At 36.5% G+C, this 27,054-nt stretch overlaps 1 protein-coding gene across 5 annotated transcripts in view; it reads right to left on the bottom strand.

The window, feature by feature from the left end:
• Positions 1–27,054, bottom strand: part of CCSER1 (coiled-coil serine rich protein 1) — a 592,978-nt gene that overhangs the window by 66,415 nt on the left and 499,509 nt on the right. The gene's annotated exons all lie outside the window — the stretch shown is intronic.

Genomic DNA, 27,054 nt, shown 5'->3' with positions numbered 1-27,054 from the left:
TACAACTGCTAGAGTCATGTTGTCATACCATTTATATTAATACAGCCCAATGCCATGACACAGTTTCAGGCTGTGCCACTGGAAGGCATTCATTAATTTCCCCCTCCATGCATTCACTCTGCTCATGTGCCTTATCATTTGAATTTATTTTTTTTTAATCTCCATACCATTCCTACACTGCTTTTTTTGGTACAAGATTTACCTGAGCCTATGCCTTCAGAAAAAGAAAATTAAACAATTAATGTCATTTTGAAACTTGAGCTTTTCACTTCATGAAGACATTTAAAACTGAGCTATACTATTTACTACTTCCTATCAGCTGTTTTTTTTATTTTTCACAATACTTTGATGCAATTAAATCTCATTACTCTGCCTTTAAAGAAGGGGAAAAAAGACAAAATTAAGTGAGTATCTTAAGGCACTGTCAATGGGAATGGATACATAAAAATGAAGACAAATATTTTGGAAGCTTTTTTAAGAGGAAAACTTAGGCTTATCTTTTTTAAAAGAAAAGTATTTCGAGTTTTTCTTAAAAGACCGAAATAAAGGCGTTTCTTCTGAAAACATTATGTTGCTTTCAATTGTCAACTCGATTTTTTTAATGAGGTGGCACAAGTTTCTGCTGTGTCATGAATATGGAGATATTTTCTGCCCAGCCATGTTTAGACTTGCAGTTCAACACCGCAGCTGCAGCTTCACATTCACAAACTTTCAACTAGAGATGCTCCAGTAAAATGCAAAAACACACCCAAATACCTTTTCTTTTAAATAGTGACTGCTGCTGCATTTTCACCTATTTCCATGCTTCAAAAACAATCCATAAGCTTGAGAGGACAGCAAATGTGTCCTGTGAGTGGAAAAGCCTGCTCAAGAGGAGACTGCCAGGTTTGATGCACACACAATGGGAATCTTTTAGGAAATCACAATCATCATAGAATATTCTATTCTAGAATCATCATACATCATCTGAAATCAAAGGAAGGCAGATCTCCCTCTTTTCATACAAAACAGAAAGAAAAATAAATATATATATTTTAAAATAACATCCTTATCGGGGGAACTGTGGAGAACTAGGCAACCAAATGCCATTTTTTATTCTTACTCCTTGGGTTGAACAGCTTTTGAATGCTTCTACAATGTGTAAAGCTGCTATAGTCCTGTATCAGACTCGAATCAGAAATTTTTAGTGGAGTTACAGACTATTTCTCAGATTGATTTCTACTGAATTTATTAGGATTATTTTCAAGAAAGATAATGTGAAACATAAATAAAGATGTAATTCAAAACATTAAACTTCATGAAGAATTACTCATTCCATTCCATCTTAACTAGTGTACATTCACAAGCAACAAGAAGCAGTTGAAATCCCCACAATTTGCTGGAACAGTCCAAAGCAATTCAAAGAAAGGAGAAGAAACAGCAGCAGAAGAACTATCAGATCAGTGTAATCTTTGATCCTAAATATAGGGAGATTTTCAGATTCACTCACATGTCTAAATGCTTATTTTTTTTCCCCCTTCACTTGTATTATGTTGTCCATGAATTATAAGAGAAGTACTGCTTCCAGGTCACTTAATTGCTTTTGGAGCAATTAATCCTTTTTAAAGGCTAGATTTTCAAAGCAGGTGATCAACATATCTTAATCTCAATTAAATGAATAGCAACTATACCAGATTTCCATGGTATCCTTCAAAAACTTTCAGAAAACTGAAACAGTAAGTGTCAGAAGATACAAAAGATTTTTTCTAGTGCACTTCAGTGACCTGTTACAACAAATTTCCCTCAAGAGTTGATAGCAGTGCAGATCACTATCACATGGAAAAACAAAAGTTGAGTCAACTGCTACTTGCAGTTAGAGATCAGGCTAGGCATGAGGGGGGAAATAAAGAAACAATTTAGTTTCTTCTAGTAGAGGTCTCAACAGGGAATATTAATTATTCTGAATGCATACAATTCTTGTAGAAGGAAATTAGGTCATACTGTGTAACTCAGGGGGCAGACAATGAAACACGTGAATATTTGCCTCAGGTAAGTGGGCTTTAATATCTCCAACTTTTACAGTATTACCTGTATTTTTAAGTGAAATGCTTCCATCATAGTGATGATCTCTGACAATTAATGCAGCTGCAAACAATCAATTCTTACTGCTTTAAAGCTGTTAGCATGGGAGGATTTATCCTAGGATGCTGTTAAGAATGCACACTTCTTTCTAACTGGAATTTAATTGTCTTTCATCTTTTTAAAATTATATTCTGAGTATTTTTCAATGGCTTAAATGATCTTCAGTAACTACAAAAAAAAACTAATAAAGATCATTCAGTTCATTCATTTACACACCCCCCACCTCCACCCCAAGCTATACATACAAGATTGAGAAGAGCCACCTTTGTCTCAAAACATTGCTACAATTCCTAGTAAACTCAGTAGGAGCTGATTTAGGTCAATGCTGCAATTTGGAAATCTGACCTCAATTATTCATCATCAGATTCAGTACAAATTGTAACAAATTGTAAAGAAAAAAATTCTCCCTGATTTTTTTTTTTTTTTAAATCCCATTACACCTGCCAATGAATGTTCCTAATTAATAAATATTCATTTCTTTGAATACTGTATCTTCATCAAATCTTTCATCAAAACAGCATGCAGAAGATGCTAACCTTTAAAATCTGCCCTTCAGTGCAGCTTAAATTACTCCATTCATTGTTAACCCAAGGAGCTAAATATCACAAGTGCTTTAATCACTTAAATTAAAATTGGTAGTTGTGAGAAACCAAGAAAAAAAATATTTTCTGATTTTATATGCTGAGGTTCTCGTACATGTAGAGTTCAACATATTATGAGAGGTTTTCTTCACTGTAACTTTCTATTGCTGCAGTAGTTGGCCACAGATTTTACTGCATTTAGTTAAATAAAGGCATCAACTGAGACAGCAAAGCACCTCTTACTGAATCTGCAGCAAATTTGTGAGTACCCATCAGAATTTTTTTAACTTGGGACATTGTCTTTAGACTTGCACATTTTACACAGGAAACAGATGCAATAAATTTTGGACTTCTTCAATGACTTACTGCAACAAGCGAGCAGCTTGTGAGTGGGATGGAGAATGTAAGCCTGATAAATTACTGAGAAATCTTTTTTCTCAGAGTAGGGGAGCCAAGTGGGACTCTGCCATTAGACCATTTATTTGTGCCTTGCTTTATATTAAACAAGTCTTTCTAGAAGGAAAGACACAGAAAAATCTGTAGGAGTGTGCAAATCTCAGCTTGCTATAGGCAGATGATATCAGGAAACTCACACACACACCAAGGATCAAATCTGTACTCCTGACTGGTGTGGAGTAAAATCCTTCACATCCTGGGATGACAGGTACAAGAACCTGGCCCAGCAGGAGCAGCTGTCAGATACCCTGTATCCCAGGGCAGGCAATGAAGGTGAAAACTTGAACTCTTTGACCAACTATCTTTGCATGAAAATTATTTCAAAAGCAGAATATCTGAATGACCACTGTTCAGGCTAGAGATATCCCTTCCTGTAACTAAGAGAGCCAAGAAATTCTGAAGAACTATGAAAAAGAAAAGCAATTGCAATACTTCTAAGTGTTCAAAAAAATAGTATGAACTGGTCACTGCCTTCTTCTTATTGCTGAGAAACAAATTCAGATTTCTTAAATTAGGAAGAAAATAATAAAATCAAGGTTTGTTTGCATATGAAAAACAATTGAAAATATATGAAAAGCAATTCTTGCTTTCAACAAGGCTTCCTGGCTACTACACCTGTGTGTGATCTTTAGAAGGCATTGCAGAGGATGCAACAATACATTTGGTAATTTGTGGATGTGTGATCAATGCTGCAGGGATGCCACATCTCCCCACAGTAGTGATTTGCAGTCAGCAGGAGTGAAACTGCTGAAAGCTACACTTAAGACACGTATACAAAATTTTGGAGAGAAAAAAACCTCAGAGAAGGTTACAGGCATGAGCACAAATGGAATTCATGCACTCATTGCAGGGAATCACTTTTGACTTGCCACATCCACGTGTTGGCATTTTTCACTGCAGGCACGTGTTTCCCACTGATCCACATGCAGGGTGGGCACTAAGGTCAGCAATATGACACAAACTGTGAGAGGCCAGGTGATCACTGTGATAATGTCATTCTCCAAAAAGATGGTATTATTTGGAAGATAATAATTTTAAGCAACTCTTGTAACAGAAATTGCATTATGCTTTCACTGCTGTCATTAAAAAGATCAATGTAAAAAGATCAATCACACAAAGCCAGTAGTAAAATCCAGTGTAAAAACCTTGCAAATGTCTTTTTATTACTCTATCAACTGACTTCCTTTTTTTTTGCTCTGCCTCTGGAGGAATAAAGAATGACAGTAAATTAACTATTTATAGTTTTAAAAATAGTGACTTCCATCTGCTATAACTTGGAACTGCTGTCCCAACAACTTGCATGCTTGATGAGATAAGAACAGCAGAATATAATTAGGTAATGTGAGTGATGTATGGTCACTTTTTGCTAAAATACTCTTTGAAAAAAAGAATACTAATATGCCAACCTGACAGTATGTGCTAGGTATACCCAGAAAATGAGAAGACTTAAAAAAATGTTGGAACATTATCTGGAATATTTTTCCCCTTTGAAGAGCTCTAGAGGACTAATATCTCACCACTGCCATCCACAAATGAGTACATTACTAAGACAAGTAGCAAGCAAGTTTAATAATAGATAATATTTAGACAATGATACTGAGTCTGGGGAAAAAGATACAAGATGAGAGTACAGCTGTTCTCATTTTTAGCCTGAAGTATCTGAGCAACAATTGAAACTTTTTTAAGTGTTTATGTGATACCTGATAGAATCATCTATTTTTCATGTAGCCCTGTTTTCTCAAAATCTAAATAACAATTCAATTATCCATTGTAATAGCCAGTAGAGACACTGCTGTCAAATGAAGATCTCACAGAAAATAACAACTGGCAAACTGAAGCATTCCATCATTTCAGAAATATTAAATACACTTTACTCTCAAATGAGCACATACAAACTTCGTGAAAAAATATAATAAATAAACGAGCTTCTCACTTTATCTTACCCTGCGTGAGTTTTTCCATTTAGGAAATTCCTAAAGACTTTTCCCTTGGGGCATATTGGGAGAAGTTGCACTGCTAGTGTTTAAATTATAAATGTTCTTCAGAAAACATTTTTCTAAGCAACTTTTGTCAACAATATTTTTTTTCATATAGGAGAGGAGAAACAAAATTATATTTAAATATGCCTTGAGGTCTAGCAAGTAATTTAGCAGCCAAGATCTTCTAATGCCACCCAGAAAAAACAGAACTTCTCACTAATCTGCAGACATTATGGACAGCTCATCTGCAGCCAGGGGTTTTGTTTCTTTAGGAGAATCAAATCCCTTTGCTTCATCACAGAGAAAAATATGACTTTAAATTATATTTTGAGTACTATATATCATATTCTCTCTTCAATTATTGTTACCATTTATTTTTCACAGACATTCAGCCCTTTTGAAAGGGACATTCTCTTCTTCCCCTGAACAATTCAAACTCTAAAATATTTGTCTCACAAGTTGGTGAGTGAGCAAAGCAGAAATTCTAATTTAAATGCCAACAGATTTTAATTTTCAGAAGAGTCCAGATGATTACTTCACTGAAACAAATGCATAGGAAGGAAGCTGTCAAGAAATAAGTTTTCAATAATCTCTTCCAGCATAGGAGTACATTTCTTTTTAAATTTAATAACTGCAGGCATTAACTACAAATAAACACTCATAATTAAGGCAATGTTGAGTAACATGATGATGAACACCTTTGAGTTGTTGAGGACAACAAAAGCCTCCACTGGGATTTGTTTCAAATGACTGTGTTTAATCCTATCATTCACCTTTCTAGAAAAACTAACTGTGGGGTCATAATGCATCCCTAAATCCCACTGACTGCACGGATTCTCAGGTTCCCAAATGCTTCTGGTATGTGAGGAGAAACCTCTGCCTTCTATTGTAAGACAGACTCTGATTATCTTGACTACACTAAGGAACGAATCACTTTTCACATTATATTATTGAAGCAGTCCTCACTTTTCCAATATAGACAATACCTCTACAATGAAGGTTAAACCCCATTGTTTCCCCTGCTAACCCTTCAGCACATAGTTAGCTTTTTTTCACATTAAGAATATGTGAATGAACAAGTTGAAAAAACTGTTGACAAAGCTAAAGCAGGGTGAGTTTGTTTGTATTTTGTCACAATGGAAAAGTTAGAAGCACACATAGATGATCTACCTCCCTGCAACCACCCTGAAGTGCACCCATGCAGACATGAAGCTTCCTAAATGCAGGATTCAGTGGTTCCATTTTCCAACATATTATATCCTTTATTTATGCACATGCACACTGATGTGCTCATGGCCTTTAAAGTCTGCACCCACAGTGTTCTGCAACTTCACTGTATTTCTAAACTCTCCCCTCACTAGTGGACAGAGTTGTAACACAAGAATGTTTGTCTGATCAAAGGATTGCAAACTCATTTTAACAACCCATTTCAATTCAGGAGGGATGGACTTATTGCATGCACATGAGATTTCATAAAACTATTTGTACAGGTATTTTCTTTCTCTCATTGTTCATTTTTGATTGTATGTATCTTAGGAAAGGCCAGGCATGAAATTGGAGCTGTAAAGTAAGTCAGAATTTATTGATACAACTCTGCTCTGGGAGCTCAATAGGTATGCAGCAAAGCAAGAAGGGTAAGGGGGCTGAATTATTCATTGAACCTTTAAGCATCAACAAATAACACTTACAGTGAAGAATGCCTGTTTTGCAACAGTAGGTGTGAAGTGTACACATAAAAGAAAATGGATGTTACAAAACCTGTACTTCCAGAATTCAACTACTGAATCTTTTTCTTATTAGTAATTTGGAGGGGAAATCAGACTATCAAGTTATTTGCAGGAGGTACATAGCATGATTTATTAAAAAAAAAAATTGCTTAGAATAAGATCTTCAATTCTGCACCTACTGTACCAGCTTCAGGAGAAAAGAAAAACTGATAGAAGGAAAAGCCCTTCTAATTAAGCAATTACAGTGTTGGCATAAGCCAGCTGTTATTAGCCTAAACTTAGTATAGGAAATGAAAATGTGTGAACACTTAACAAACTACATATATAACAGATACCATAACACAAGCAAATTGTTTTAGCTTCCAGCTTCCCTACCTAACTCCACTTCTCTGATAACATTCCCAAACAAGTATTTTCAGTCAAAAAAATCTTTGAGCTAAAAAAATTATTGTTTTCTTATTTTTCAGGTATTTAAAGGTTAAATAATATTTTTTCACTATGCTCACATCTGTAGCCAGGCCCATTCTATGGGGAGAGCCACTCAATCAATTGATAAATCTGAAACAAACTGTTGATAAAGACAGATGGCTGCAAAACCTTGCAACAATGCAAAAGGAAAGCTGATATTACACAAAAAGACACAATATTGTTTTCTGATTGAATTAACTTTTGACCAAAGGTATTTATGTAGCAGCTTTACCATTTGGTATTTTTGAAAGATCCAGTAACATTAACATTTCTCAACCTCAACTAGCTTTCAGTGTTCATGCTTCTGATGCTGTGATTTTTTTTATTTCATCTGCTGCATGCCTAATCCTAAGAGATCACTGCTGTATCTTCCAAAGGAGACCATTTGCAGTATCATTTGGGAAAAAAAAGAGGATAAATTTGTAAAATCTATTATCATTTTGTACCTCAGTGAGTTAAAATCTTATCCTTTTTCTTTTAATTTTGATTGTCATTTGCTTCATCATAGAGTTTCCAAGGCTCCTATCTGCTGCTTATGAAACAGAGAACACAGAAGGAAATAGGCAAAATTATGGCAATCCAGCCTCTTACCTCTGCCTGCAGCCAAGAACTAACGCCCAGGGCAGGGTTAAAGACCCTGGGCAATCACACATTCATAGCTCCCAAATTTGCTCCACCAGCTCCGCAGAAGGGAGCACACAGATTTCTACCTTGGCTTTTCCTTGTGATCCTTCAAGGATGTCATGTATGAATGAGTTAAGAACTGCTGCTGTTAACAAAAGCAGGACAGCAAGGCATGGGAATTTTGTTCCCTGTGGACCACACTGATGCTCATGTACACTGGCCCTGCTTGCTGCTGCTGTCAAAAACCCATGCACCTGCAGCAGAAACAAAAGCATGACCCAGGCCTAGAGAATGCAGCTCAGTGTTGGGAGTACAGAACTGGCACAGCTGTCCAGACAGACATTTCTATTCACTGCTGCTGCTGTGGCTTTACTAATCCTTCCACAGAGGGTGGGCAACATGTGCTGGTAATCCCTCATAGCTGCAGCAATCACAGCAGACAGAATAACGGTGGCATTTGACATGGCAGTAAGACTATTGCATCACTCCATAAAAAACATTTCCAAAACCACCACCTGTATTCCAGCATGGCACAGCTTCCCTCATGTGACAGAAATAATTTCCTTAGTGAGTTAGCATTTGTAAACATCCATGTGTGCTTTACCGATGCCAGGCCCACGTACCACAATAAAAAAAAAAGAATTTGGAGTTTGAAGCTCTCAAAGAGTAAAACTAGATTGTGATGAATTCTCCTCTAATCTCCTAATAATATAACCTTATGTAAAAGAAATTATCTCTCTTGTCTTGAAGTCCGCACAAAACAAATAGTGTTTCCAGAAAGTGGAATAATTAAATTGCACTTCCACTTTTAATTATCTGCAGCAACTATTTATTATTTTGCTGTACTACAAAGAATGAGAGTTCTGTATGAAATGAAATAAAAATAAAACAAAGCTTTTAATTTAATTCTATGGTACGCCTTTGGCACAAGTTTTGTGAACTCCTTGATACTGCTGTGAAAGCAAACAGCTGAATGATTCCGTAAATGTGAGTAGTACACAGACATCTCAAGAAGGTGCAGGGTCCTGCTGTTGTAGGACTTGTGTAAGTCATGGCAAGGACCATTTGTATCTGAATAACTTCCACTTTGGCAGCCAAGATGATAGAGGTACAAAGGTGAAAAGAAAAGTCATAAAGCAAATCGGGGCAAAATATTCACAAACAGTTGACCTACCATTGCTCCCACTGGAATGGTGGATGTGCTGCCCTCCTGCTTTTAGTCCTCACTAATAAGCCCAGAGCTGCTTTTAAAATGACCAGGTCTCCCTGGACATTTGCCTGCTGCTCAAGGAGATGCTTCAGGATTGTATTGTCCTCAGTGTGTTTATTATAACAACTAAGAGAACTGGAGCAGAAACTCCCAGGGACCAATTATGCTTTTGCAGAAGGGTGTTAATGACCTACCACCACAGCACACAGCTCATGCCCACCATGTGGACCTTGATTTGCCTCAGGAACACTTCCAGAACAAACTGAGCTGGAACTAAACTGTAGGAAAAGGTCAAAGGTCAAAACCTATCAAGCATAGGTCTGCTCTGCTAGGAAGAAATGGATCCAAAATCTGTATCAGATTTGTTTTTACATGTTTTACCTTTACACCTTTTGAGTCAGCAGTTTGGCCCTACAAGGAGAATGCAGCTTCATTACTTTTTGCTCTCTATCACAGGGATTTTACAATTCCACCTAGCCCTGTCTCTGGACTGACATCCTGTACAATATTTATTAACTTCTGGCTAGCAAGTGCATGTTCCCATTTATGTCCTTTATCCTGTGTTATTGTTATTCTGTACTTCTCCACGTGTAACTGGAAATCCATCTATCCAACTTGACGCCAAACTTCTCTAAATCACTCCCTCCTTCATTGCTTTTTTCAGCAGTTCCAGCTCAACAGAGGAGTTCATCATGTTTCAAGCTCTTTCTCTTAAATCTTTAATCACATACCAAACAAAATGCTACTTAACAGATTCCTGTCAGGAACACAATCATTTCACCCACCTTGTACCAAACTGCATCTACTCACTTCTGGCTGCTACTCTCTGAGATGACCCTCAGTCCCCTGCCACACTTTCTAGCTTTGAACTGCAGTTATTTAAGGGTGAATCCCAACCAATTATTCAGTTAACTTTCCCCACTGTCAACCCAGAGAGAAGAGAAATCTTTTAACATCTCATAAAGTTTACTGTATGAAATCCTCCAAAACTTCAGGGGGGAAAGAAAAAAAAAGAAAAAGATATTGCATGTGGCAAACCAGCCACTGCCAGAGATGTCTATCAAAGGGATCACTCTCTGAGCTCCAGATGGCAGGTCTCCTACAGGAAGCAGCTGGTCCTTTGGCAGCACGTCCTCAAAAAGTGCCAATGGCTAAGTCTGTGGTAATTCAAGGCCACCACAGGAATTTTATGCTGAAATTATTTCAGCTGTACAAGCCAAGCTTTTGCTCTTCAGCAGACCAGAGCCAGTAGCCAGACACTGCTCTGTCACATATCCCCTCTGTCTCTTCTCTGCAAGGGGGCACATGGGGGTACTGTGTACTTTGAACTGATTTTTAACATAACCACAAAAGTTGGTGAACTCGATTATTAGTCAAGCTGCTGTCTGCGAATTCTTCAAGCAAAGATGTGCTCCTGCCTCTGTAAAACAGCCACCAGACCTATGGAAAAAAGGTGTGTGAGATAATGAACACTGGGTCATCTCTCCCACGCAGGGCATGATAACCCTGATTTCCTTACTTGATGTTGTTATTCAGCCTTTCAGCAGAGGAATTCGTAGTACTTAGGTTCAACATTACTTGTTTTATTACAATTTCTAAACATAATATATTCCATAGATAAAAAAAACTGACCATAAATTTTTTTTTTCCCATATTCCTCTTATTTCTGATCAGAGTATTTGGCACATAGTTCAATCTTATTTCCTCCTTTCTTGCACTGTACCAGAACTCTAGAATCTCCTTGGGACAGGAGATAGGTAGCTTGCTTTACACCACACTTTAAAAGCCCTAAAATGTGTAGCTCCTCTCTCTTTTTTCAAACAGAACTCTCCTCAGCACTTTAAAAATATAAGATGACCACCCAACTTGTGCAAACAGCAACCCAGCCCTGTGAGTGTCCAGCAGACTTGTCCTGCCCTAGTGGGCAATGCACTCACTGTTCACAGCATTATCTTCCTAAACCAGGTGCACCAGGCCACAGAGAATGCAATTCCCTAAAAATTAGAACACTTCTAACTTCCTGAGCACAGTAATAGCTTAGGAACCAGTCAATGACACACAATGTCAAGATTTCCAGTAGGGCTGCAAAGCTCTGCTCTTCCACACATCAGTGGCACCAGCTGTAGCCCAATTAAATTCAACAGTGCACAGGTGTTCCCAGAAATGAGTAACAAAAGCAAACACCCCTTTAGGGTTCTGAAAAAAAATTAGAGTTCTTTAGGTGTCCAAACACCAAATGGATTGGAAATCAGAGAGAGAAAATGACATACAGAGAAATAACAATAATATGAATTACAATTTAACGTAATTTAATATATATTTAGACTAGAAAGTGTGTTAATAGTTTACCTATACAAACTGAGACTTAGGAAACACTTTAGGCTCACTTTTGTTTTAGCTCTGTGTTGAAGGAGTTAATCTAACCTGGGAAAATAGGATGTATCATCCAAAGGAAAAAATGCAGTATTTCTAAATAATATTCTAAAGCTTCTTTTATCACAACTTAAAAGCTACCTGCAGAAAAGACATTTTGGTGTAAAGATAACTCAACTGCATATCTACAATTCTGGGCAACATTTCAGTGTGTCTGTGAACAGAATGAAATCAATTCACATAAAATAGGAAATAGAAAATGTGATCATCTCATTTTAAAAATGTAAAAAAGTTTCTAGCTGCAATATTACAAAGGGCTAATGGAAAAAATGAAGGGAAACAATTCTATGGAAATGTATTAACGGGAAAAAAGCAGCTATATTAAATTCATGTTGGAACAACCTTTTTAAGAAATACGTTTCATTTTCACGATAAGAAATTAATCAAACTGAAGATTTGGAGAGTTTCCTTCACCAGTAAAACATTATTGCATTATACCAATAAACTTGCTCCAACAAAATGAGCAAATGTATGTTTATTAATTAAACTACTGGAGAGCCAAGATACTAAAGTAATCAGCATATAGGATTCATAGATTCACATTCTCTTAATAAAAATAAGAGCAAGTAATTGATCTTACTTTCTTAATAGAAGTTATAAAAGAAGTTGTGGGGCTGTACAGAGAGCACAAACAACAGAAATTTAATAATACTATGAACAACAGCCTTTTCAATTCAAGGCAGTATTTACCTCTATTGATAGAGCCAGCCAATATCATAGAACACAACAAGCAGATGGTCAATTGTATTATAAATTTTTCTAATATACTAACTGGCAATGCAGTAGATTTTCATTTAATAAAAAGATATTAATTAGTAATACTGTTAATAATCATGGTTGGCAATTTAATAAAGTAACAATGTTTCTACAAAATGAATAGGTCAATAAACAAGCAGTGGGTGTTTAGAAACTCAAGAGAGTTAAAATCATAAAGGAAAATAATGAAGCTACATTTGGTAGACCACAAAACAACATTAACTCCTAAAATAGTCATTTCAACTGCAGCATGATAATGTGGAATCATTTTGGTCCTGCTTTGGGAACTCATTAAAAGATGACATTTTTTATAGTTTTGCTTACTTGGCACGTTACCAGTTAAAAAAGAGAAGAGTGCACAAACACATTGGTCTTCACTAATGAACATGGAAGTGGGAAAACAGAGATGGCCCAAAAAGAGATTGTGCAAGCCCTTACAGGAGTTTGGAAAAACAGTGATTCTGGCTCATAGATCTCATGTATTCAGCCAAACTCTGTGACATTTTAAGTTGGAATTTAAGAATGAAATAAATCAGGAGAAACAATACATTGTGAACTAAAGATGGCAAATGAATGACTGAGTCTCTGGCACCAGAAACCAGAATTTCATACTTTTTATGTCAATGTGTATGACTGTTTACTGACTCACACTTACTGCAAGAAAACAAAGCACTTCCAAAGAGACAAAAAGAGACAAAGTTCTACAGATCTCCTGAAAAATCTATTCACATAAATTCTTTTATTTACTCTGGAGGAAAATGCTCACAGACAGGACTGAGTCCTTCTTGCTGAGCTCAGATCACACCCCTTCTTTGTAAACAGCTGATGCAAGTCACAATACTTAGTTTTTGAAAGCAATAATAATTTATATTTTTTTTTCAAACTGCATGCAAAAAGAATGATGTCTCTCTCTCATTCTTAATCGGATTGTAGATTATGCTTGATGATAATTGCATTTGTGGTATACTTTTTTTTTTTTTTTTTTGCTTGTGGTTGCATGGAAATAGGAACCTGGGTGTGAAAACCTGCAAAGTTTGTCAGCAGGTTTCACTTAGTCCATTGTATCAGTTATAACCGTGAAGGTCAGTGAGGAAATTTGCCTTTCAAAAAGCTTATCACACACTTGGCCCTGTTTCCTGCCAAGTGCCAAATGGGAACCTTACAAATTCTGGAAAACCAGTGCTGTAGGCACCCCAGAACTGCCTAGGTCCAGATTGAAAAAGAGATTTATTTTTTATGAGAGTAAAACCTCTGCTTTGCCAGGACTACTCTGCTTTGACAAAACCTCAAATGGTCAAAGGCATCCTAACTCAGCCACGAAAGTGAACGCCAAGACAAGGTGACATAAAGTCACAATTGTCATCAGCAGTAACAGTTTCCTTGTTCATGGCTTGGAAACTCTGGCACTACTAATGGGACTCACTGGTTTATGTGTACTCTTAGAAGCCACTTAGAGTTATCAGGCATGGAACAGTTGTCTTCTAAAAACTTGCTTAATATTGGGAAATAACTGGATTAAAACATTAGAGAAAGGAATTAATTTTTTCAACATTTGAATTCATGACTTTTGTTCTGGGTAGTGTGTAAACTCAAGTAGTGTGCTCTGGACAGTGTGGGTAGCTGACATTTTCTAATAAGAAAATAAAGAGACTTTGTTTTCCTTCTTTGCTAGTTCATTAGATTTTGGCAAAATGGCTCAATCAAGCCTAGACTTGGTAGATATCAGATTACAAAGGCTGGGTGCAGATGAGCCCTTTGGCATTTTTGTTAAAAATATTTTTCAGTAACACTAGGGAAAATTTTGGAGAGGTTACATCAGAGTGAAAAAGTATTTTCCAAACTACCTTTAGGCAAATAAGTATTTGAAAAGCTACAGGTACTCTTAAGTATGCCACGCTTGTCAGGTAAGGATTATACTTGTGATACATAGATTATACGTGGCAGCAAACATAAACACAAATTCACTTGTGATAGCTGGGTTGGGGGTTTTTCATCACAATCCCTGAGCAGAGGGTTGAGGGGAGATAAAAAAATATGGCTCAAAACAGCTTAGCCACAACCCTCTCAGGAATGAGACTAAAGTGATTACATCACTCTTACTAAGCTACAAAAACTTGCCAATAAGAAAAGAAACAGAAGCAGTTCCACCATTAAATGTAAATCTCAGGGAACAGGGGAGCCTTAACAGACAGTTCCTTCTAGAGGAAGCATGACAATTTGGTCCTTAATTTCAGCAATAACCCACTATTTTATCCTAGTTTAATTCCACTAGTCTGGAGGGCTTTTCTATAATGCTTGGAGATGAAACAGAAATAAAATAAAAACACAAAAATCCTTTTGATTGCAAGTACAACCAAGGGAGAACTTAATTTCAAAAAGCCTTAAAAGGCATTAAAATGTTCTCTTTTTTTCCCTCCCCTCATTATACAACAGTAGATAATCCTCTGAATTACAAGCCACATTTTACATATAGTCTTAAATTACGTTGCTAAAATATTGATACAGCCAGACCTGGTTAATTCAAGCCAGTTTTCTTCTCATTAAGATTTAACAGAGGCTGAAGCATTTATGGTATAATGTCATGCAGACTTAGGGACAAAGGGAATACAGCAAGTGTGAATTAGGTGGAAATTCAACAGCAGCTGAATTACACTAGAAATAAAGAGAATGTCTGATGTGGAGAAAACAATGTTCTCTTGGGCTAATGGTAAGGGGTGAAGACAAGGCCAGCCTACCTACTCAGGGATGTGAGCAAGGCTTTGGTGGCCCCTTCTCATCTGCCACCATCCCTGCCCAGTGGGTGCCACTGGTGTGCTCAAACACCTCCCTGAGTGCCACACAAGCCCTGTTACCTCTCAGGTGACCCTGTTTCAACTCCAGCCCCTCATCACTGCTGTGTGTGAGCCCTGGGCTGCACAAACAGGTAAGGTGGTAAATCTAAATGCACTTTTAATTCTGTTGGGAAATAAAGGAGTAGTTCAAGTAACTGCATTAAAAAACGCTCTACAGAGTCATCACTTTGCAGAATGGCAGTACATGCACCGTAGCTTCAGATCAATATAAGATACAACTTCTTTTAATCCAGAAGGAACACCAGCATGTAGTAATTGTGACAACACTAACAAATGTGTACCCGAGAAGTTGCAAAGATGTGACAAAGATGTTCCAGGCGATTGTAAGTTGCCTGTTCTATCGCAGACTGCAGGCCAGTAAACAGCAGCAAAGTATCTTTAGAGTAAAAACTTTAATGAGGGAAAAATAACTAAAAACTTTCATAAGTTCAGATCCAGTCCCAAGATGAAGCATGATTGCTGTTATGGCTGTTATTTCCTATCAGAAAATTGCCTAACCTAAGTGGCATGATACAAACTTAGGCAAAAATTGCCAAGGTTTTCATTCTTATAGAATCCAAGTACCCAATGATCAATAAAGTTGTTAATGAGAAAATTTTATCTAAATTACAGAAATTGGAAAATCAAAAAAATTGCAGATTAAAAAAAGCAAACTCCAACCACACTCCTACAACATTACATCTCTCAACAACAAAAATCTACAAATATGAATGAAACACTGAATCCTGTAGATTAGAGAACTTGCTGGTCTACACTGTGGCCATGCACTACTCCCTCAGAGTAGTTGCAAAAGCTTGGCAATTTCAAGAAGGGGAAAAGAAACACTCTTACTAATGAACAGTAAAATTAGTATTATTAAATTCAAGAAGGAAATATCAAATTCTATCTTTACCAATATGCAACTAGAATCTACAGAAGTGCTGATTTGGAATTAACTTATTTAATTTATTTAGAAAAAAAAATGAGGTAACTTCTCTTAGTATTTCTGAGTTTGAAAAACACTTTCTTCAGGGTTCCAGCAACAGGAATAGATGTGCAGTAAATCAACACACAGTGTTTTAAAATTATAAAATCTGTAATCACACCCAAATTCACCTGTTATGGCCACTTACAGCCGGATGGTATACAACATATTTAAAATTTAGGAGTTTCAGGAGCTTGTTTAAGTGAAATGACACAGCTCCAGGAAGAGAGAGGCTTTCTTTCAGCAGAAAAGAAGTCCACTCCCTGTATGCAGTGACAAAACCAGAATTTTCCTGACTGAACATTGATCCTTCAACTACTCCATTGTCTTTCTGCCAGCAGAAAAGATGAACTCATCTTCCCATAACATCAGACTAACACCATTCATCTCACTAATAATTAAAGAGCAGACAAATGATTCCCCCCTTTTTTTTTTACTGTACATCAGAACCAGAGTTCTTAAAAATGTAAAAATCAAAGAATATTAATTCACATTGCGTTTGAAGGCCCTTCCTGGCCTTACAGCAGAACTAGAACACAGCTCTCCAAGCAGTTTCACAAAAGGAGCTTGATGCCTCATCTCCTGCATTTTTAAGTGTGACAGCTCTGCACAGCTCTACAGCTCTACAGAGGTTAAGTGAACTAGAGACTAAAATCCTGCAAACCCTTCTTGAGCAAAAAGCTATGCTGCAGCTCCAGCTTAACTGTGATGAGGTAAGGAAAATTTTTTGGTGACACAGGATTTTTCACTTGCGCTATTACTTCTGACAAATGCAGAGTGTATAAATAGCAAATAAATCACAGTCTCTATTATTTATCATGCAGCAACCTGGAACTTCCTTCTGACGTCTACAGAAAAGTAACTAAAATATTCACAAGCGTCCTAGTTTGCAATATTCACTACAATTGTGGTGAGCAACTACAAGTGCAGCAAAGCTCTGCTGGTTTCTCATAGAAGCCTCAGCTGGTATCCCTGGAAAGGAGCAAGGCAGGATCAGAACCAGGGTGTTCTCCAAAAGGCACCACTGCCCAGCTGTTTTCCAGTTCCTCTGGTTTCACCAGGTAGTGTGACACTGTCATTGGGCTAAGCAAAACCAGGAAGCACTCCCAATTTTTTCCTACTTCTGCACAGAGCAGAAAATCAACCAACCTTCCCAACTTGTGTGATAGATGAGAAAGAGAATGCTGCTAAACAGGAAAGAGACTCTGATACTGAAATATATAGTAAATATAGAAGCTTGAAGACAATATAGTTAAGGCTACAAATGTGCCTACCAGGTCAGTGTTGAATGGTTCAGTAAATGGCTACAAGATACACTAGTGAATTTAGAATGAAGAAACGATGTTATCACTGTCAAAATAGATTGCTACTTAGATGTAATTAAGTGAAAAATTCAGAGAACATATTCTTCAGATATATGGGAAAGACTCATTAAAAAGTTGTGAACAACATGTCAAATTTAATGACAAATTACATTAAAATACTAAAAATACAATGTTAGTGGGTTTTAAGAAAAGAAACTATGACTGGGTTAATACTGAGAACTGCATGTTCCTTTTACAGCTTCTTTCAGTAGTGGTTCAGACTACTATTTCTTAGGTGGGAGGACAGATCCTACATCCAGTTATTATTACTACTACCACTCTTATTATTAAATCAAACCTCACTTTTACAGATTATCCAATGGTAGCAAAAGAGGCAACTTTTACCTCATATCTGAATAAAATAAATGTCTTTATGCTGGCTTTATGGCTCCTAAGCCAGACTATGTCTGAACTCACATAAATCCTTCCAGACTAAACTGACCTGTCAAGATTATTTGAGCCAAAGAATGAGACTGGCACTTCATTTGATGTGACTCCCATGTTTCTGATTTGTATACCAAGAGGTCTGCACACACTGTTGAAGCTCTTCTATGGAGAAGTCAACAGTTTGGGTTCTGCTTGGCAGGAACATTTAGGTCCAGGCATCATTCACTTTACAAAAGGAATTTTTTCTTCACTGGCCACTGCTGCCTCCAAAACAACCTGCTAAACTGTCTTCCATAGAAAGGATCTGCAAATGAGGAATGATTCATCATTCAGTTCCTCTCAAAGGATTTAGTGTGATGAGACATGTAGAGGCACTAATAGACTGTGAAAGAAGTGTGGGCTGAACTAATTGAGTAGTATCGATCCACCAGTGCCAGTGAGATTATCGTGAGCGCCTACAAGTCCTCACAATATGGAAGATTTGAGAACAAGTGAGTGAATTGGGAAAAAATTCATCCCTCCAACTAACTCTCAGCCGTGCATTTAGAAGCCCTGTTACAGTAGTACTTAACACACATGCACTGCATAGCCTGATTTATCTTTGGAGCTTCACAAATATTAGCTAATTAATCTTTCACCATTGTAGTTTCACTCCACAGCACATCTTAATTTTTCTTTATAATTGAAGCTAAAGATTTAAACTGGCAGAGAACTGTGCACTGTTTCTAAGGAAAACATTCAATGACCTCATCCTACTTCATTTGTCACAGCTAAAAACTTTTAAAAAATGGATAGTGAAAATATGCATATTTATAGAATGAACTACAATAATTTCTCTGATTACTATATAAAATAAAATGCATGTTGACAATCATTGCAGTCAGTAATCCTATTTTACTGGAAGTTTAATGAGGGATTTGTAGTTGAAGTTGGTACTTCTGTACTGCAGCTGGCTGGAGTGCTAAAATGTCAAGCACTGACTGATTACTGTTTAATTACAGACCCATAAACAACTTTATATGGCTATAGAATTATTCCCTTAGGTCTTCACAGTGTTACCATCAAGACTAATTTTGAATTGGTGCTTAACTTGTACACTATATTTTACATGAAGATTTTAGTTGGATATTTTGGCATTAGCATTATTTCAAATCTGGTCGAAACTTTCCCAGGTATCTCTGTAACAAAAAGTTTTGTCTCTTGCTTCTGGAAATAATTTATTAATTTATTTTTACTCCCAGACCTTGCTTGCTATTGAAGCTGAAAATTGCATCAAGAGGTATGGAATTTTTATGAACCTATAAATGTTAGCTCAAGACAAGAAAAAAAGAATTCACTGCAACTCAGTAGTGAAGGGGTGGAAAACCAAGTGTGTGTACTCAGAGCACACTTCTTACTGAGAGCATGCAGAAGCACAGCAAAGAGTATACAATTATTTACAAAACTACTTTTTCCTGTGAGGGTGAGAAACCCTTCTGAGCTCTTTTGCAGTCATACATGACCTCCATCCCTTTTACAATACAGAAAATGGGAAAAGCAAAGTTTGAGCTGTGCACAATTGACTCTTCCCTCCAGGTGATTTAAAGAGGAAAGAAGCAAGCAGAAAGAGCCAAAAGTGAGAGCAGGGTATGAGGAATGTCTCTTTAACTAAAAATAGGGAAAAATGTAGATGGTTATTTCCAATGGATTGATTTTGGAACTATGTTATGAAATCTTTGCCTTCAGCTTTAGATTATCTGACTTCATGAGCTATGTAAACAACACAGGCAAGCACAAGTTCTTTTGGATCAGAATTCATGGAGGATTAGTGTGCCTTTAAGCTCTGTGAATCTAAACTGCCCCCAAGAACACAAAAAACAGATTTTAATAATAAAATATTTTACTACTCACACGTTTTAATAAAAATTTAAGTCAGCAATACAATTGACAAGGGTTCTACTAGTATCTTAGCATTTTTCATAAATTGCATCATTAATTTAAGTGTAAAATGACATGCTGTAGTGCATCAGTCATTAAGGGCACTTCTTCACCTGTTTTACACTGATTCTGTTTATTGCCACATCTGTTATTTATTTCTTAATGTCTTGTTAAACAGCCTATCTCATTACCTAACTACTTCACACACATTTTACACCACCACACTGTGAGGTCAATTAAAGTTTTTGTTAAAATAACACAAGAATAGAGTATATGATTTCCTTGGTGTGTACTATAAAAGCCAGGTTTGTTTGATTATTTTGTGGTTTATGCAAATAAGCCATTAAGCTCCCAAGGAAAGTTTCACATCTCCCAACACATTTTTAACTCATTTTTTAAATCTGGAAGTGTAAACCTAATCTGAGAAGTGTACAGCTTCAGCACCATTCTGTATATAACGCATTTCCTTCACAGCAAAAGTGATTCTTAACCATTTTTCTAATAAATAGCTTATTGTAGTTATTGCACATTACATTTTTGTTTGTATCTCAGCATATTTGGCTTCACATAAAAATAATATTTTCACTGCTCTTTTAAGAGCTTAGTAGATTTTCTTAAGAACTTGGCTGACTGAACAGCCTAAAAAACATTTGACTATTTGAAACAGCTAGCCATTTCCATTGCATACTCTACTGCTGACAGTCCTGTAAATCTGCAGCTTTTACCACAAAATTGCAGTTCCATCAATCTTTTATACCACCATGTTTGCCCCTCTTTTCTGCTTCTCCCAAAAAACTGCATTACAACTCTGATAAAGAGGAAACAAACCCACAACTGGTCTTCACCACCAAGCCCAGCAAGACAGATTTGCACTGGCACCTGCAGTGCTGTCATGACACTCTTCTTTCCTTCTTATTTAGCCTGCTTTCATCTTGGCACCTTGGCTGAACTCCCATTTTGACCTAAATCACAGACCTCCATGGTCCTTTGCACCATCTTATTCTTACTTGGTATAAACATACTAAAGGAATGCTTTTCCTTCTCCCCTCAGAAGATGTAAAATCACATTGGTTTTGTGACTGAAAATGAAGCTGCTTAAACGAGTTTCCCATCTGTCTGTCCCTTGACTGCTCATTCCTGTCTTCAGGGGTGTCAAAATCTCTCTCTACCTGAGCTGAGCTGTGCTGTTAAAATTTATGGCACAGCTGCTCAGTAAACTGTAATTTGCTATTGATTAAAAACTTGAATTTTTTTAAAAAGTTAACCCATTCAATCTGTGGTGTTTCTGTGAAATGTAAAACAGATATGAAAAATGATCCAGAAAGCATTTCTTTGGTACATTTGACAGTGTGACAGCATTTTCTTAAGTTAAAAATGAATAAGCTTCTGGCTGCCACTTTCTACTATGGCCAATGATAAATGAGTGACTATCATTTACTTTTACTTACATCTTCTCCTGAAAGGTTTCATACAGATAATAAGTCATATTTAAAATTTCCCACATTGGTCAGAGAATGCAGAGAAGCATTACTGCCAACAATTAGATATTCAACTGTAGGCTTTTCAAAGCTAACTTGTAGAGCTATTCAAATGCTATACTTCTCCTTTTTCTAAGAGAAGAAATATGAATTTATTGGTTTTGTTCATTTGACACTGGAAATATATAAAAACAACCTGAAAGCATAGCATTATCATAGATGATACTATTATCACAAGTTCAGATTACATTCTGAGTTACACTCTGTTATGTGAATGCTTTAATTTACCCTGACTGCAATTTCTGTGCCTCCAACATTTGGAATAAAATATGCACTTGTAAGATTGAGTGTTTTCTTTCACTCCTCTATTGCCTCATCTACTTGATAACTTCTTCAATTTTTCCTTCCTGCTTCTAGAGATTTTCCTGACAGTGGCTAATAAATCATCGTCCCTTAAACATGCTATGAAGTTTCCATAAAGCTGGAGATTCCTGAATTAGTATATAAATACACATATTATATTTTATGCTGCCGACTCAAGACTGCAACATTTGCACCTGTTAGGGCACCCCAGGGCATGGTATCCTCCCTGGCAAAGAGGCCCTATCAGACATCAGAGAGAAAGGCAGAAGCCTCTCTTGGTGCAAAATAGAAGCAGAAGTGGAAGGAAGGCACTTAGGGGGCAATTTTGGAAACAATATTGCTTTCATCCCCTCTTCAGATCCACGGCCAGTCATTCACCTCTAAGCTCCTTCTAGGAGGCCTCCACAGTGGCAGGGGATCATGGAGAGCAGAATACTCACTGCTCATCCTAATGATGCTGTGCCACTGTAGAAGGGGAGATTTATGGGCTCAGGAAGAACACAAGTGGTATAGAGCATAATTGAGGACCTTTGAAGTGAGGGCACTCAGTAGACATTACTCTTAAACTGGCATCACAAAGAACAGTAACTGACTAAAAGAGGAAACCACATTTAAGGTGAGGCTGCCATCAGAGCTACCTGTAAATAAGGAGAGAACTGGAAAGGGAAAGTTCAATAACAGGTTGAAATCCTGACTTTACCTAAAATAATCATTAAATTACCTACAACTGATTTAATGACAATGTTCATTTTGTTCCTCATGCTTTCAATTTCCTTGCATCCTATGAGTTCAGCTTTATTACAACTTCTCCATCATGGTTTCTCTGTCTTATCCCTCAGTTAGCCTCTGTATTTTCCCCCAATTATGGTTGACTGCATTGTACTGTTACATCTCTCATCCGTTTCTTACCAACTTGCTATTTATTTGAAGCAAGTGCTATAGCTCTGACTCCATTACATTATTTCTATATGGGGTGTTTATGTGTAAGTGGTGAAAATGAGAAGGCTTGATTAGACAAGATAACAGAAGCACATTTTTCCTGGGTGAAGTATCTGAAAATAAAAATAAATAAATTATGCTTAAGAAATGAAACAAAAGAAACAAAAGTAAGAGTGAATTACTATTTTGGAAAGCCCTAAATAAAGGCAGTTTCAAAGGCTCCTCAGTGCTATGAGAAAATTCTGAGTGATGAAAACGGGAGAAGGCAGTACATTTTCCTGGAATAGACTTTTATTCATATTGATCCTGCCTAAACTCCCTCGTGCCCTTCTTCAGGTAAGGTCTGAAATTACAAATCACAAACACCTGTGGCAGTATTTTATCCTAAAATGTAAATTATTACTGAAAGTCAGAATGCCCTGCTGAGAAGCAGCAGCCCTGGGGCTTTGGACACAGATATCCTTGCCCATACTTTAAGGCTTCCTGCCGTGCCATACATGTGGATCCGTTCTCCTCCAGTGAACAAAAATCTCAGTGGCTAATTAGCAGTGTGCATAAATAACTTCTGTGGGAGAGACACATTTTGGAAGTAGTAATTGGCACGCTGTCTAGCTCTGATTTGCAGTTATACTGCATGACCGACATACGGCTGGAAAGAAGAAATCATTCATTGCCTCAGCCTACTGTACTCTCTACTTAAGTAGCTCAGATGAGTGGAAGTGGAAATAAAGTGATTATTCCAATTATCAAAAGCTCACAGGAATACACTGAGCCATGAGAAATTTACCCTCACTTAATAAACTGCTTAAAATTAGCACTGAAAAGCAGCAGGAGAGCCAAAAGCTGTTTAAAGTTCAGCTGACCTAACTGCAGCAGCACAGGACAGAAGCAAACTGGGACACACTCATCTTCCCAGTCTGTGCTGAAAAAAACCACCAACTTGCATCTCTAAAGGACTCTGGCTAGACTTGAAAACAAGAATGACATTTAAATTGAGTTTGAATATCATTAATCTATTTAGATTTACTGAAACACGCTGCCCTTTGCTTCCATCCTCTGGCATTTGGCCATTACAGCTGTGTGCCAAAAGTGAATTGTTTCATTAAAATCTGAAACAAAAGCAACTAATGTTTTGAGCTACAAAAATTAGGTTTTTAAAAAAAGATAATATTTGTTAATAGAGAATATCTGATCACCATGATTCATTGTCTGCACTTAATTCCATCAAGCATTCATATTCCCAGTGCATTTCAAATATACCCGCAAGCACATTTTCAGAGAAGCGGTAATAGTATTTTCTTTACAAAATAAAATTACAGAGAGATTTGATTTCTTGCTTTTCCACACAATTATAACAGTGTAGAATTTCAGCTGCTTCATGAGTGGAACTACAGAGATTTCCTTTAACTTGAGTCCTTGGGGGCTTGAAGTTTTTTTCAGCATTTAATATGTTCTGCATAAAACCAAAACCGACTCAGAAGAAAATCCTCCAGCAGATTTTTAATAATCAGGGTGAAAGAATACTTTGAAATCTCGCAATTTCATATCAGAATAGTACCTGGATATAACCTGAAATACAAATTATTCATTGCCGAATGTAAAAGCACTGCACTAATTACATGGCAATTCCATATTACATTTATTATATGTCTTAGAAACGAAATTAAAAATTATAAAAAATATAAAGTATTTAAATGCCGATAGCCATAGACATACAAGGCCATTGAGGAAGTTCAAATTGTCAAGATGAGCAAAAAAAAAAATTCTTTAGAAGTGAAAATACACAGAACAGAAAGTTCAGTGGCACAGGCCAGATACAAGTAGAACTCCTTGTTTAGCTTCATTTAGTACTGATTGTATCTAAAAAGTGCTAGCCCAACCTGGATATCATTTAAGGGATATTTGTGATTAATAATATAATACAAACAATGTAATCACAGAAGGCTTAGATTACCAGGACTGCAATTTAAATAGCAGTAGCTAAATACATCTTTTCTTTTTCTCAATGTACTGCAAATTCATGATCCATACGCTATAATAACACTTTTGTGTGAATTGCCCTACTTTCTTACCAGCAACATACACTGCAGAAAATAGGCAGAATTATTTGGTAGATTTTATTAGCACTGGCATGAGCAGTACTACAAAATGAGGCTTTCCTGTTTGTCCTCAGACTGCTCCCAGAAGCAAAATACAGACTTGTGTACTTTATTCAGGTCTTCTTCTCCTCCCTTATCATAGACATTCACTTTAAAAATGTTTTTCAATGACTACAGTTTACTGAACATTGACCACCTGATTAAGGTTATGCCAAAAAAAATGTAAGAAAAGAGCTGCTGGAATTATACAGTCCTCAAATACCAAAGAGGTGTCTGAACATCAGGAGTGATCTTGAGATTGCAAAACCTTAGTAAAACTGGAATATTTAAATGTACAAACAGATTTAAGGCTTATTTTAAGCATGAAAGGTAAACTGTGTGCCTCTGTGACCTAAAAGTAGTGTTTATAATGTGGAATTGTCTCTACTAATCTGTGTCCAAAAACGCTGCAAAATTACTGAGCCCATCAGTGGGATTAGACTCAGTTATACAACAATTCATCCATCCATCACATATTTCTCTAGTTATCTCTACATTTCCAGCTATTCCTTCTCTAGGAAGCTCACTATTAAAAAAAAAATCAATTTTTAATTATTTTAAGTTAAATTTGTGCTTTTGCAAATAGTGATTCTACAGCAGGTACCATAACAAAGCCATTACCTCACATGATTATAACTGAATCCTTATCCATTGGCTTAATTGTGCCAATTAATAGATAATTTTACATCCCACATATTTTGCCTTACCAACAAATAAGGAAAATCCATTACAGCAATGTAATTATGCAATACTAGAACACAACAAGGGAGCAACAATAGTTCATTTAGGTTTGACCTTGCAGCAATGCACCCTGCACTTTGCATGCTACAAAGCTGCAGCATCCCATTTATTTTTATTATTATTTTTATTTATTATCCCATTAGAACTGCATCCCATTTATGCCAATAAACATCCTGAATACCTCCAGCTTGTGAATGAGGTACTGAGATGGATCTTAGCACCTCTAAGTGCTGTTCTCACTCAATAAAAGAAAAAGTTGTACACTGAAATCCAGCTATTTCAGATTATTATTTTAAAAAGAAGTACTTGCCCCTTTCCTTTTCCTAATTTATAACCATTTACCTAATTTATTACCATTTTACAGCCTGAAGTTGTAGGGACAGATGAAACAACTAGTGTCTTGTCAAAAGAGGAACTGATACAGTAAGTTGAATATATTTATATGGGAAAATGATTATAATGTTGAAGTGGTTGCAGAGACACTGGATATCAGAATGGAAAAGCTGAGATATAACTAAAAAGCCTAGAAAGATACTGTGTAATTTTCAAAACTTTTTTTATCCTCATTCAGAAAAAGTTATACCACTAGATACAGTGCAGCTCAGAGTACAAGTTGATCCAAAATAAATATTAAATTGAAAGGCCTGACATTAGAACTGGTATATGAGATGTGTCACCATCGGAAGCAATTGGTTCACATTCATTTTTACCAGCTTTGGATTTGGCAATTTGCATTTAGAAAGAACACTTGTTCCTTTTTATTTCTTGTAAGAAGAATGCTTAGAAAGACATGATTCATGTTCCACATGTCTAGGTATAATAAATGTGCATAAGCTCATGAACTCACAATGATTACATTAATTTTAATCCCTGAAAAACAGGTTGTAAGACATGGTTTTCCACTATGGCTAAAAACAGTTTCTTGCAACAGCTTTTTAATGAAATTTTCTTCTGCCAAGAGCTAAAGTAATGAAGCTACAAGCCAGTGATGTTCAGAAACATCATTAAAAGTTATAAAAATTTGCATTTAAATGAGCACCTTCAGGATCTTACTACTTTCATAAAAAAATCAGCTAGCCATGTAGCACTCTGCAAATAACATGTTTCTAAAGGCCACATAAACATTGAAGAATGAAAGTTTAGCTATAAAACTAGAACAATATGGATTAACAAAAGCACTAATTTATCCATCTATGCTTACCATTACAGAAATGAAAACTACAGCTGAGTATCAGGGTTTTTTTAACATAAACCAATTAAAACCAGAATAAAACATAACTGAACAATGCAACTCAGGGATTTTACAAAAATGGAACTTCATAGCAGATATTAATCCATTCAAAAGACCACAGGTTCCAGGCCATAAGCTGTGGACAACCAAAAACCTGTAGAGTACTGCTTTTTAGCCCTTAAGAAAGATAGTACCTCTTTGATCCAGAAAATCAAGACTTTTTTTTAAAATACATTAATTTTAAAAATCACTTTTCTGCAGCAACGTTATTTCATCTTGAGTGGGAAAGGAAGAGAGGAATAAAAGAGGTTAACACAGGAGAAGT

Source organism: Oenanthe melanoleuca, chromosome 4 (assembly GCF_029582105.1).
Source record: "Oenanthe melanoleuca isolate GR-GAL-2019-014 chromosome 4, OMel1.0, whole genome shotgun sequence".
Taxonomy (NCBI): Eukaryota; Metazoa; Chordata; class Aves; order Passeriformes; family Muscicapidae; genus Oenanthe; species Oenanthe melanoleuca.
Note: the sequence above shows the minus strand (reverse complement) of the source record. Positions and strands in the feature narration are given on the sequence as shown.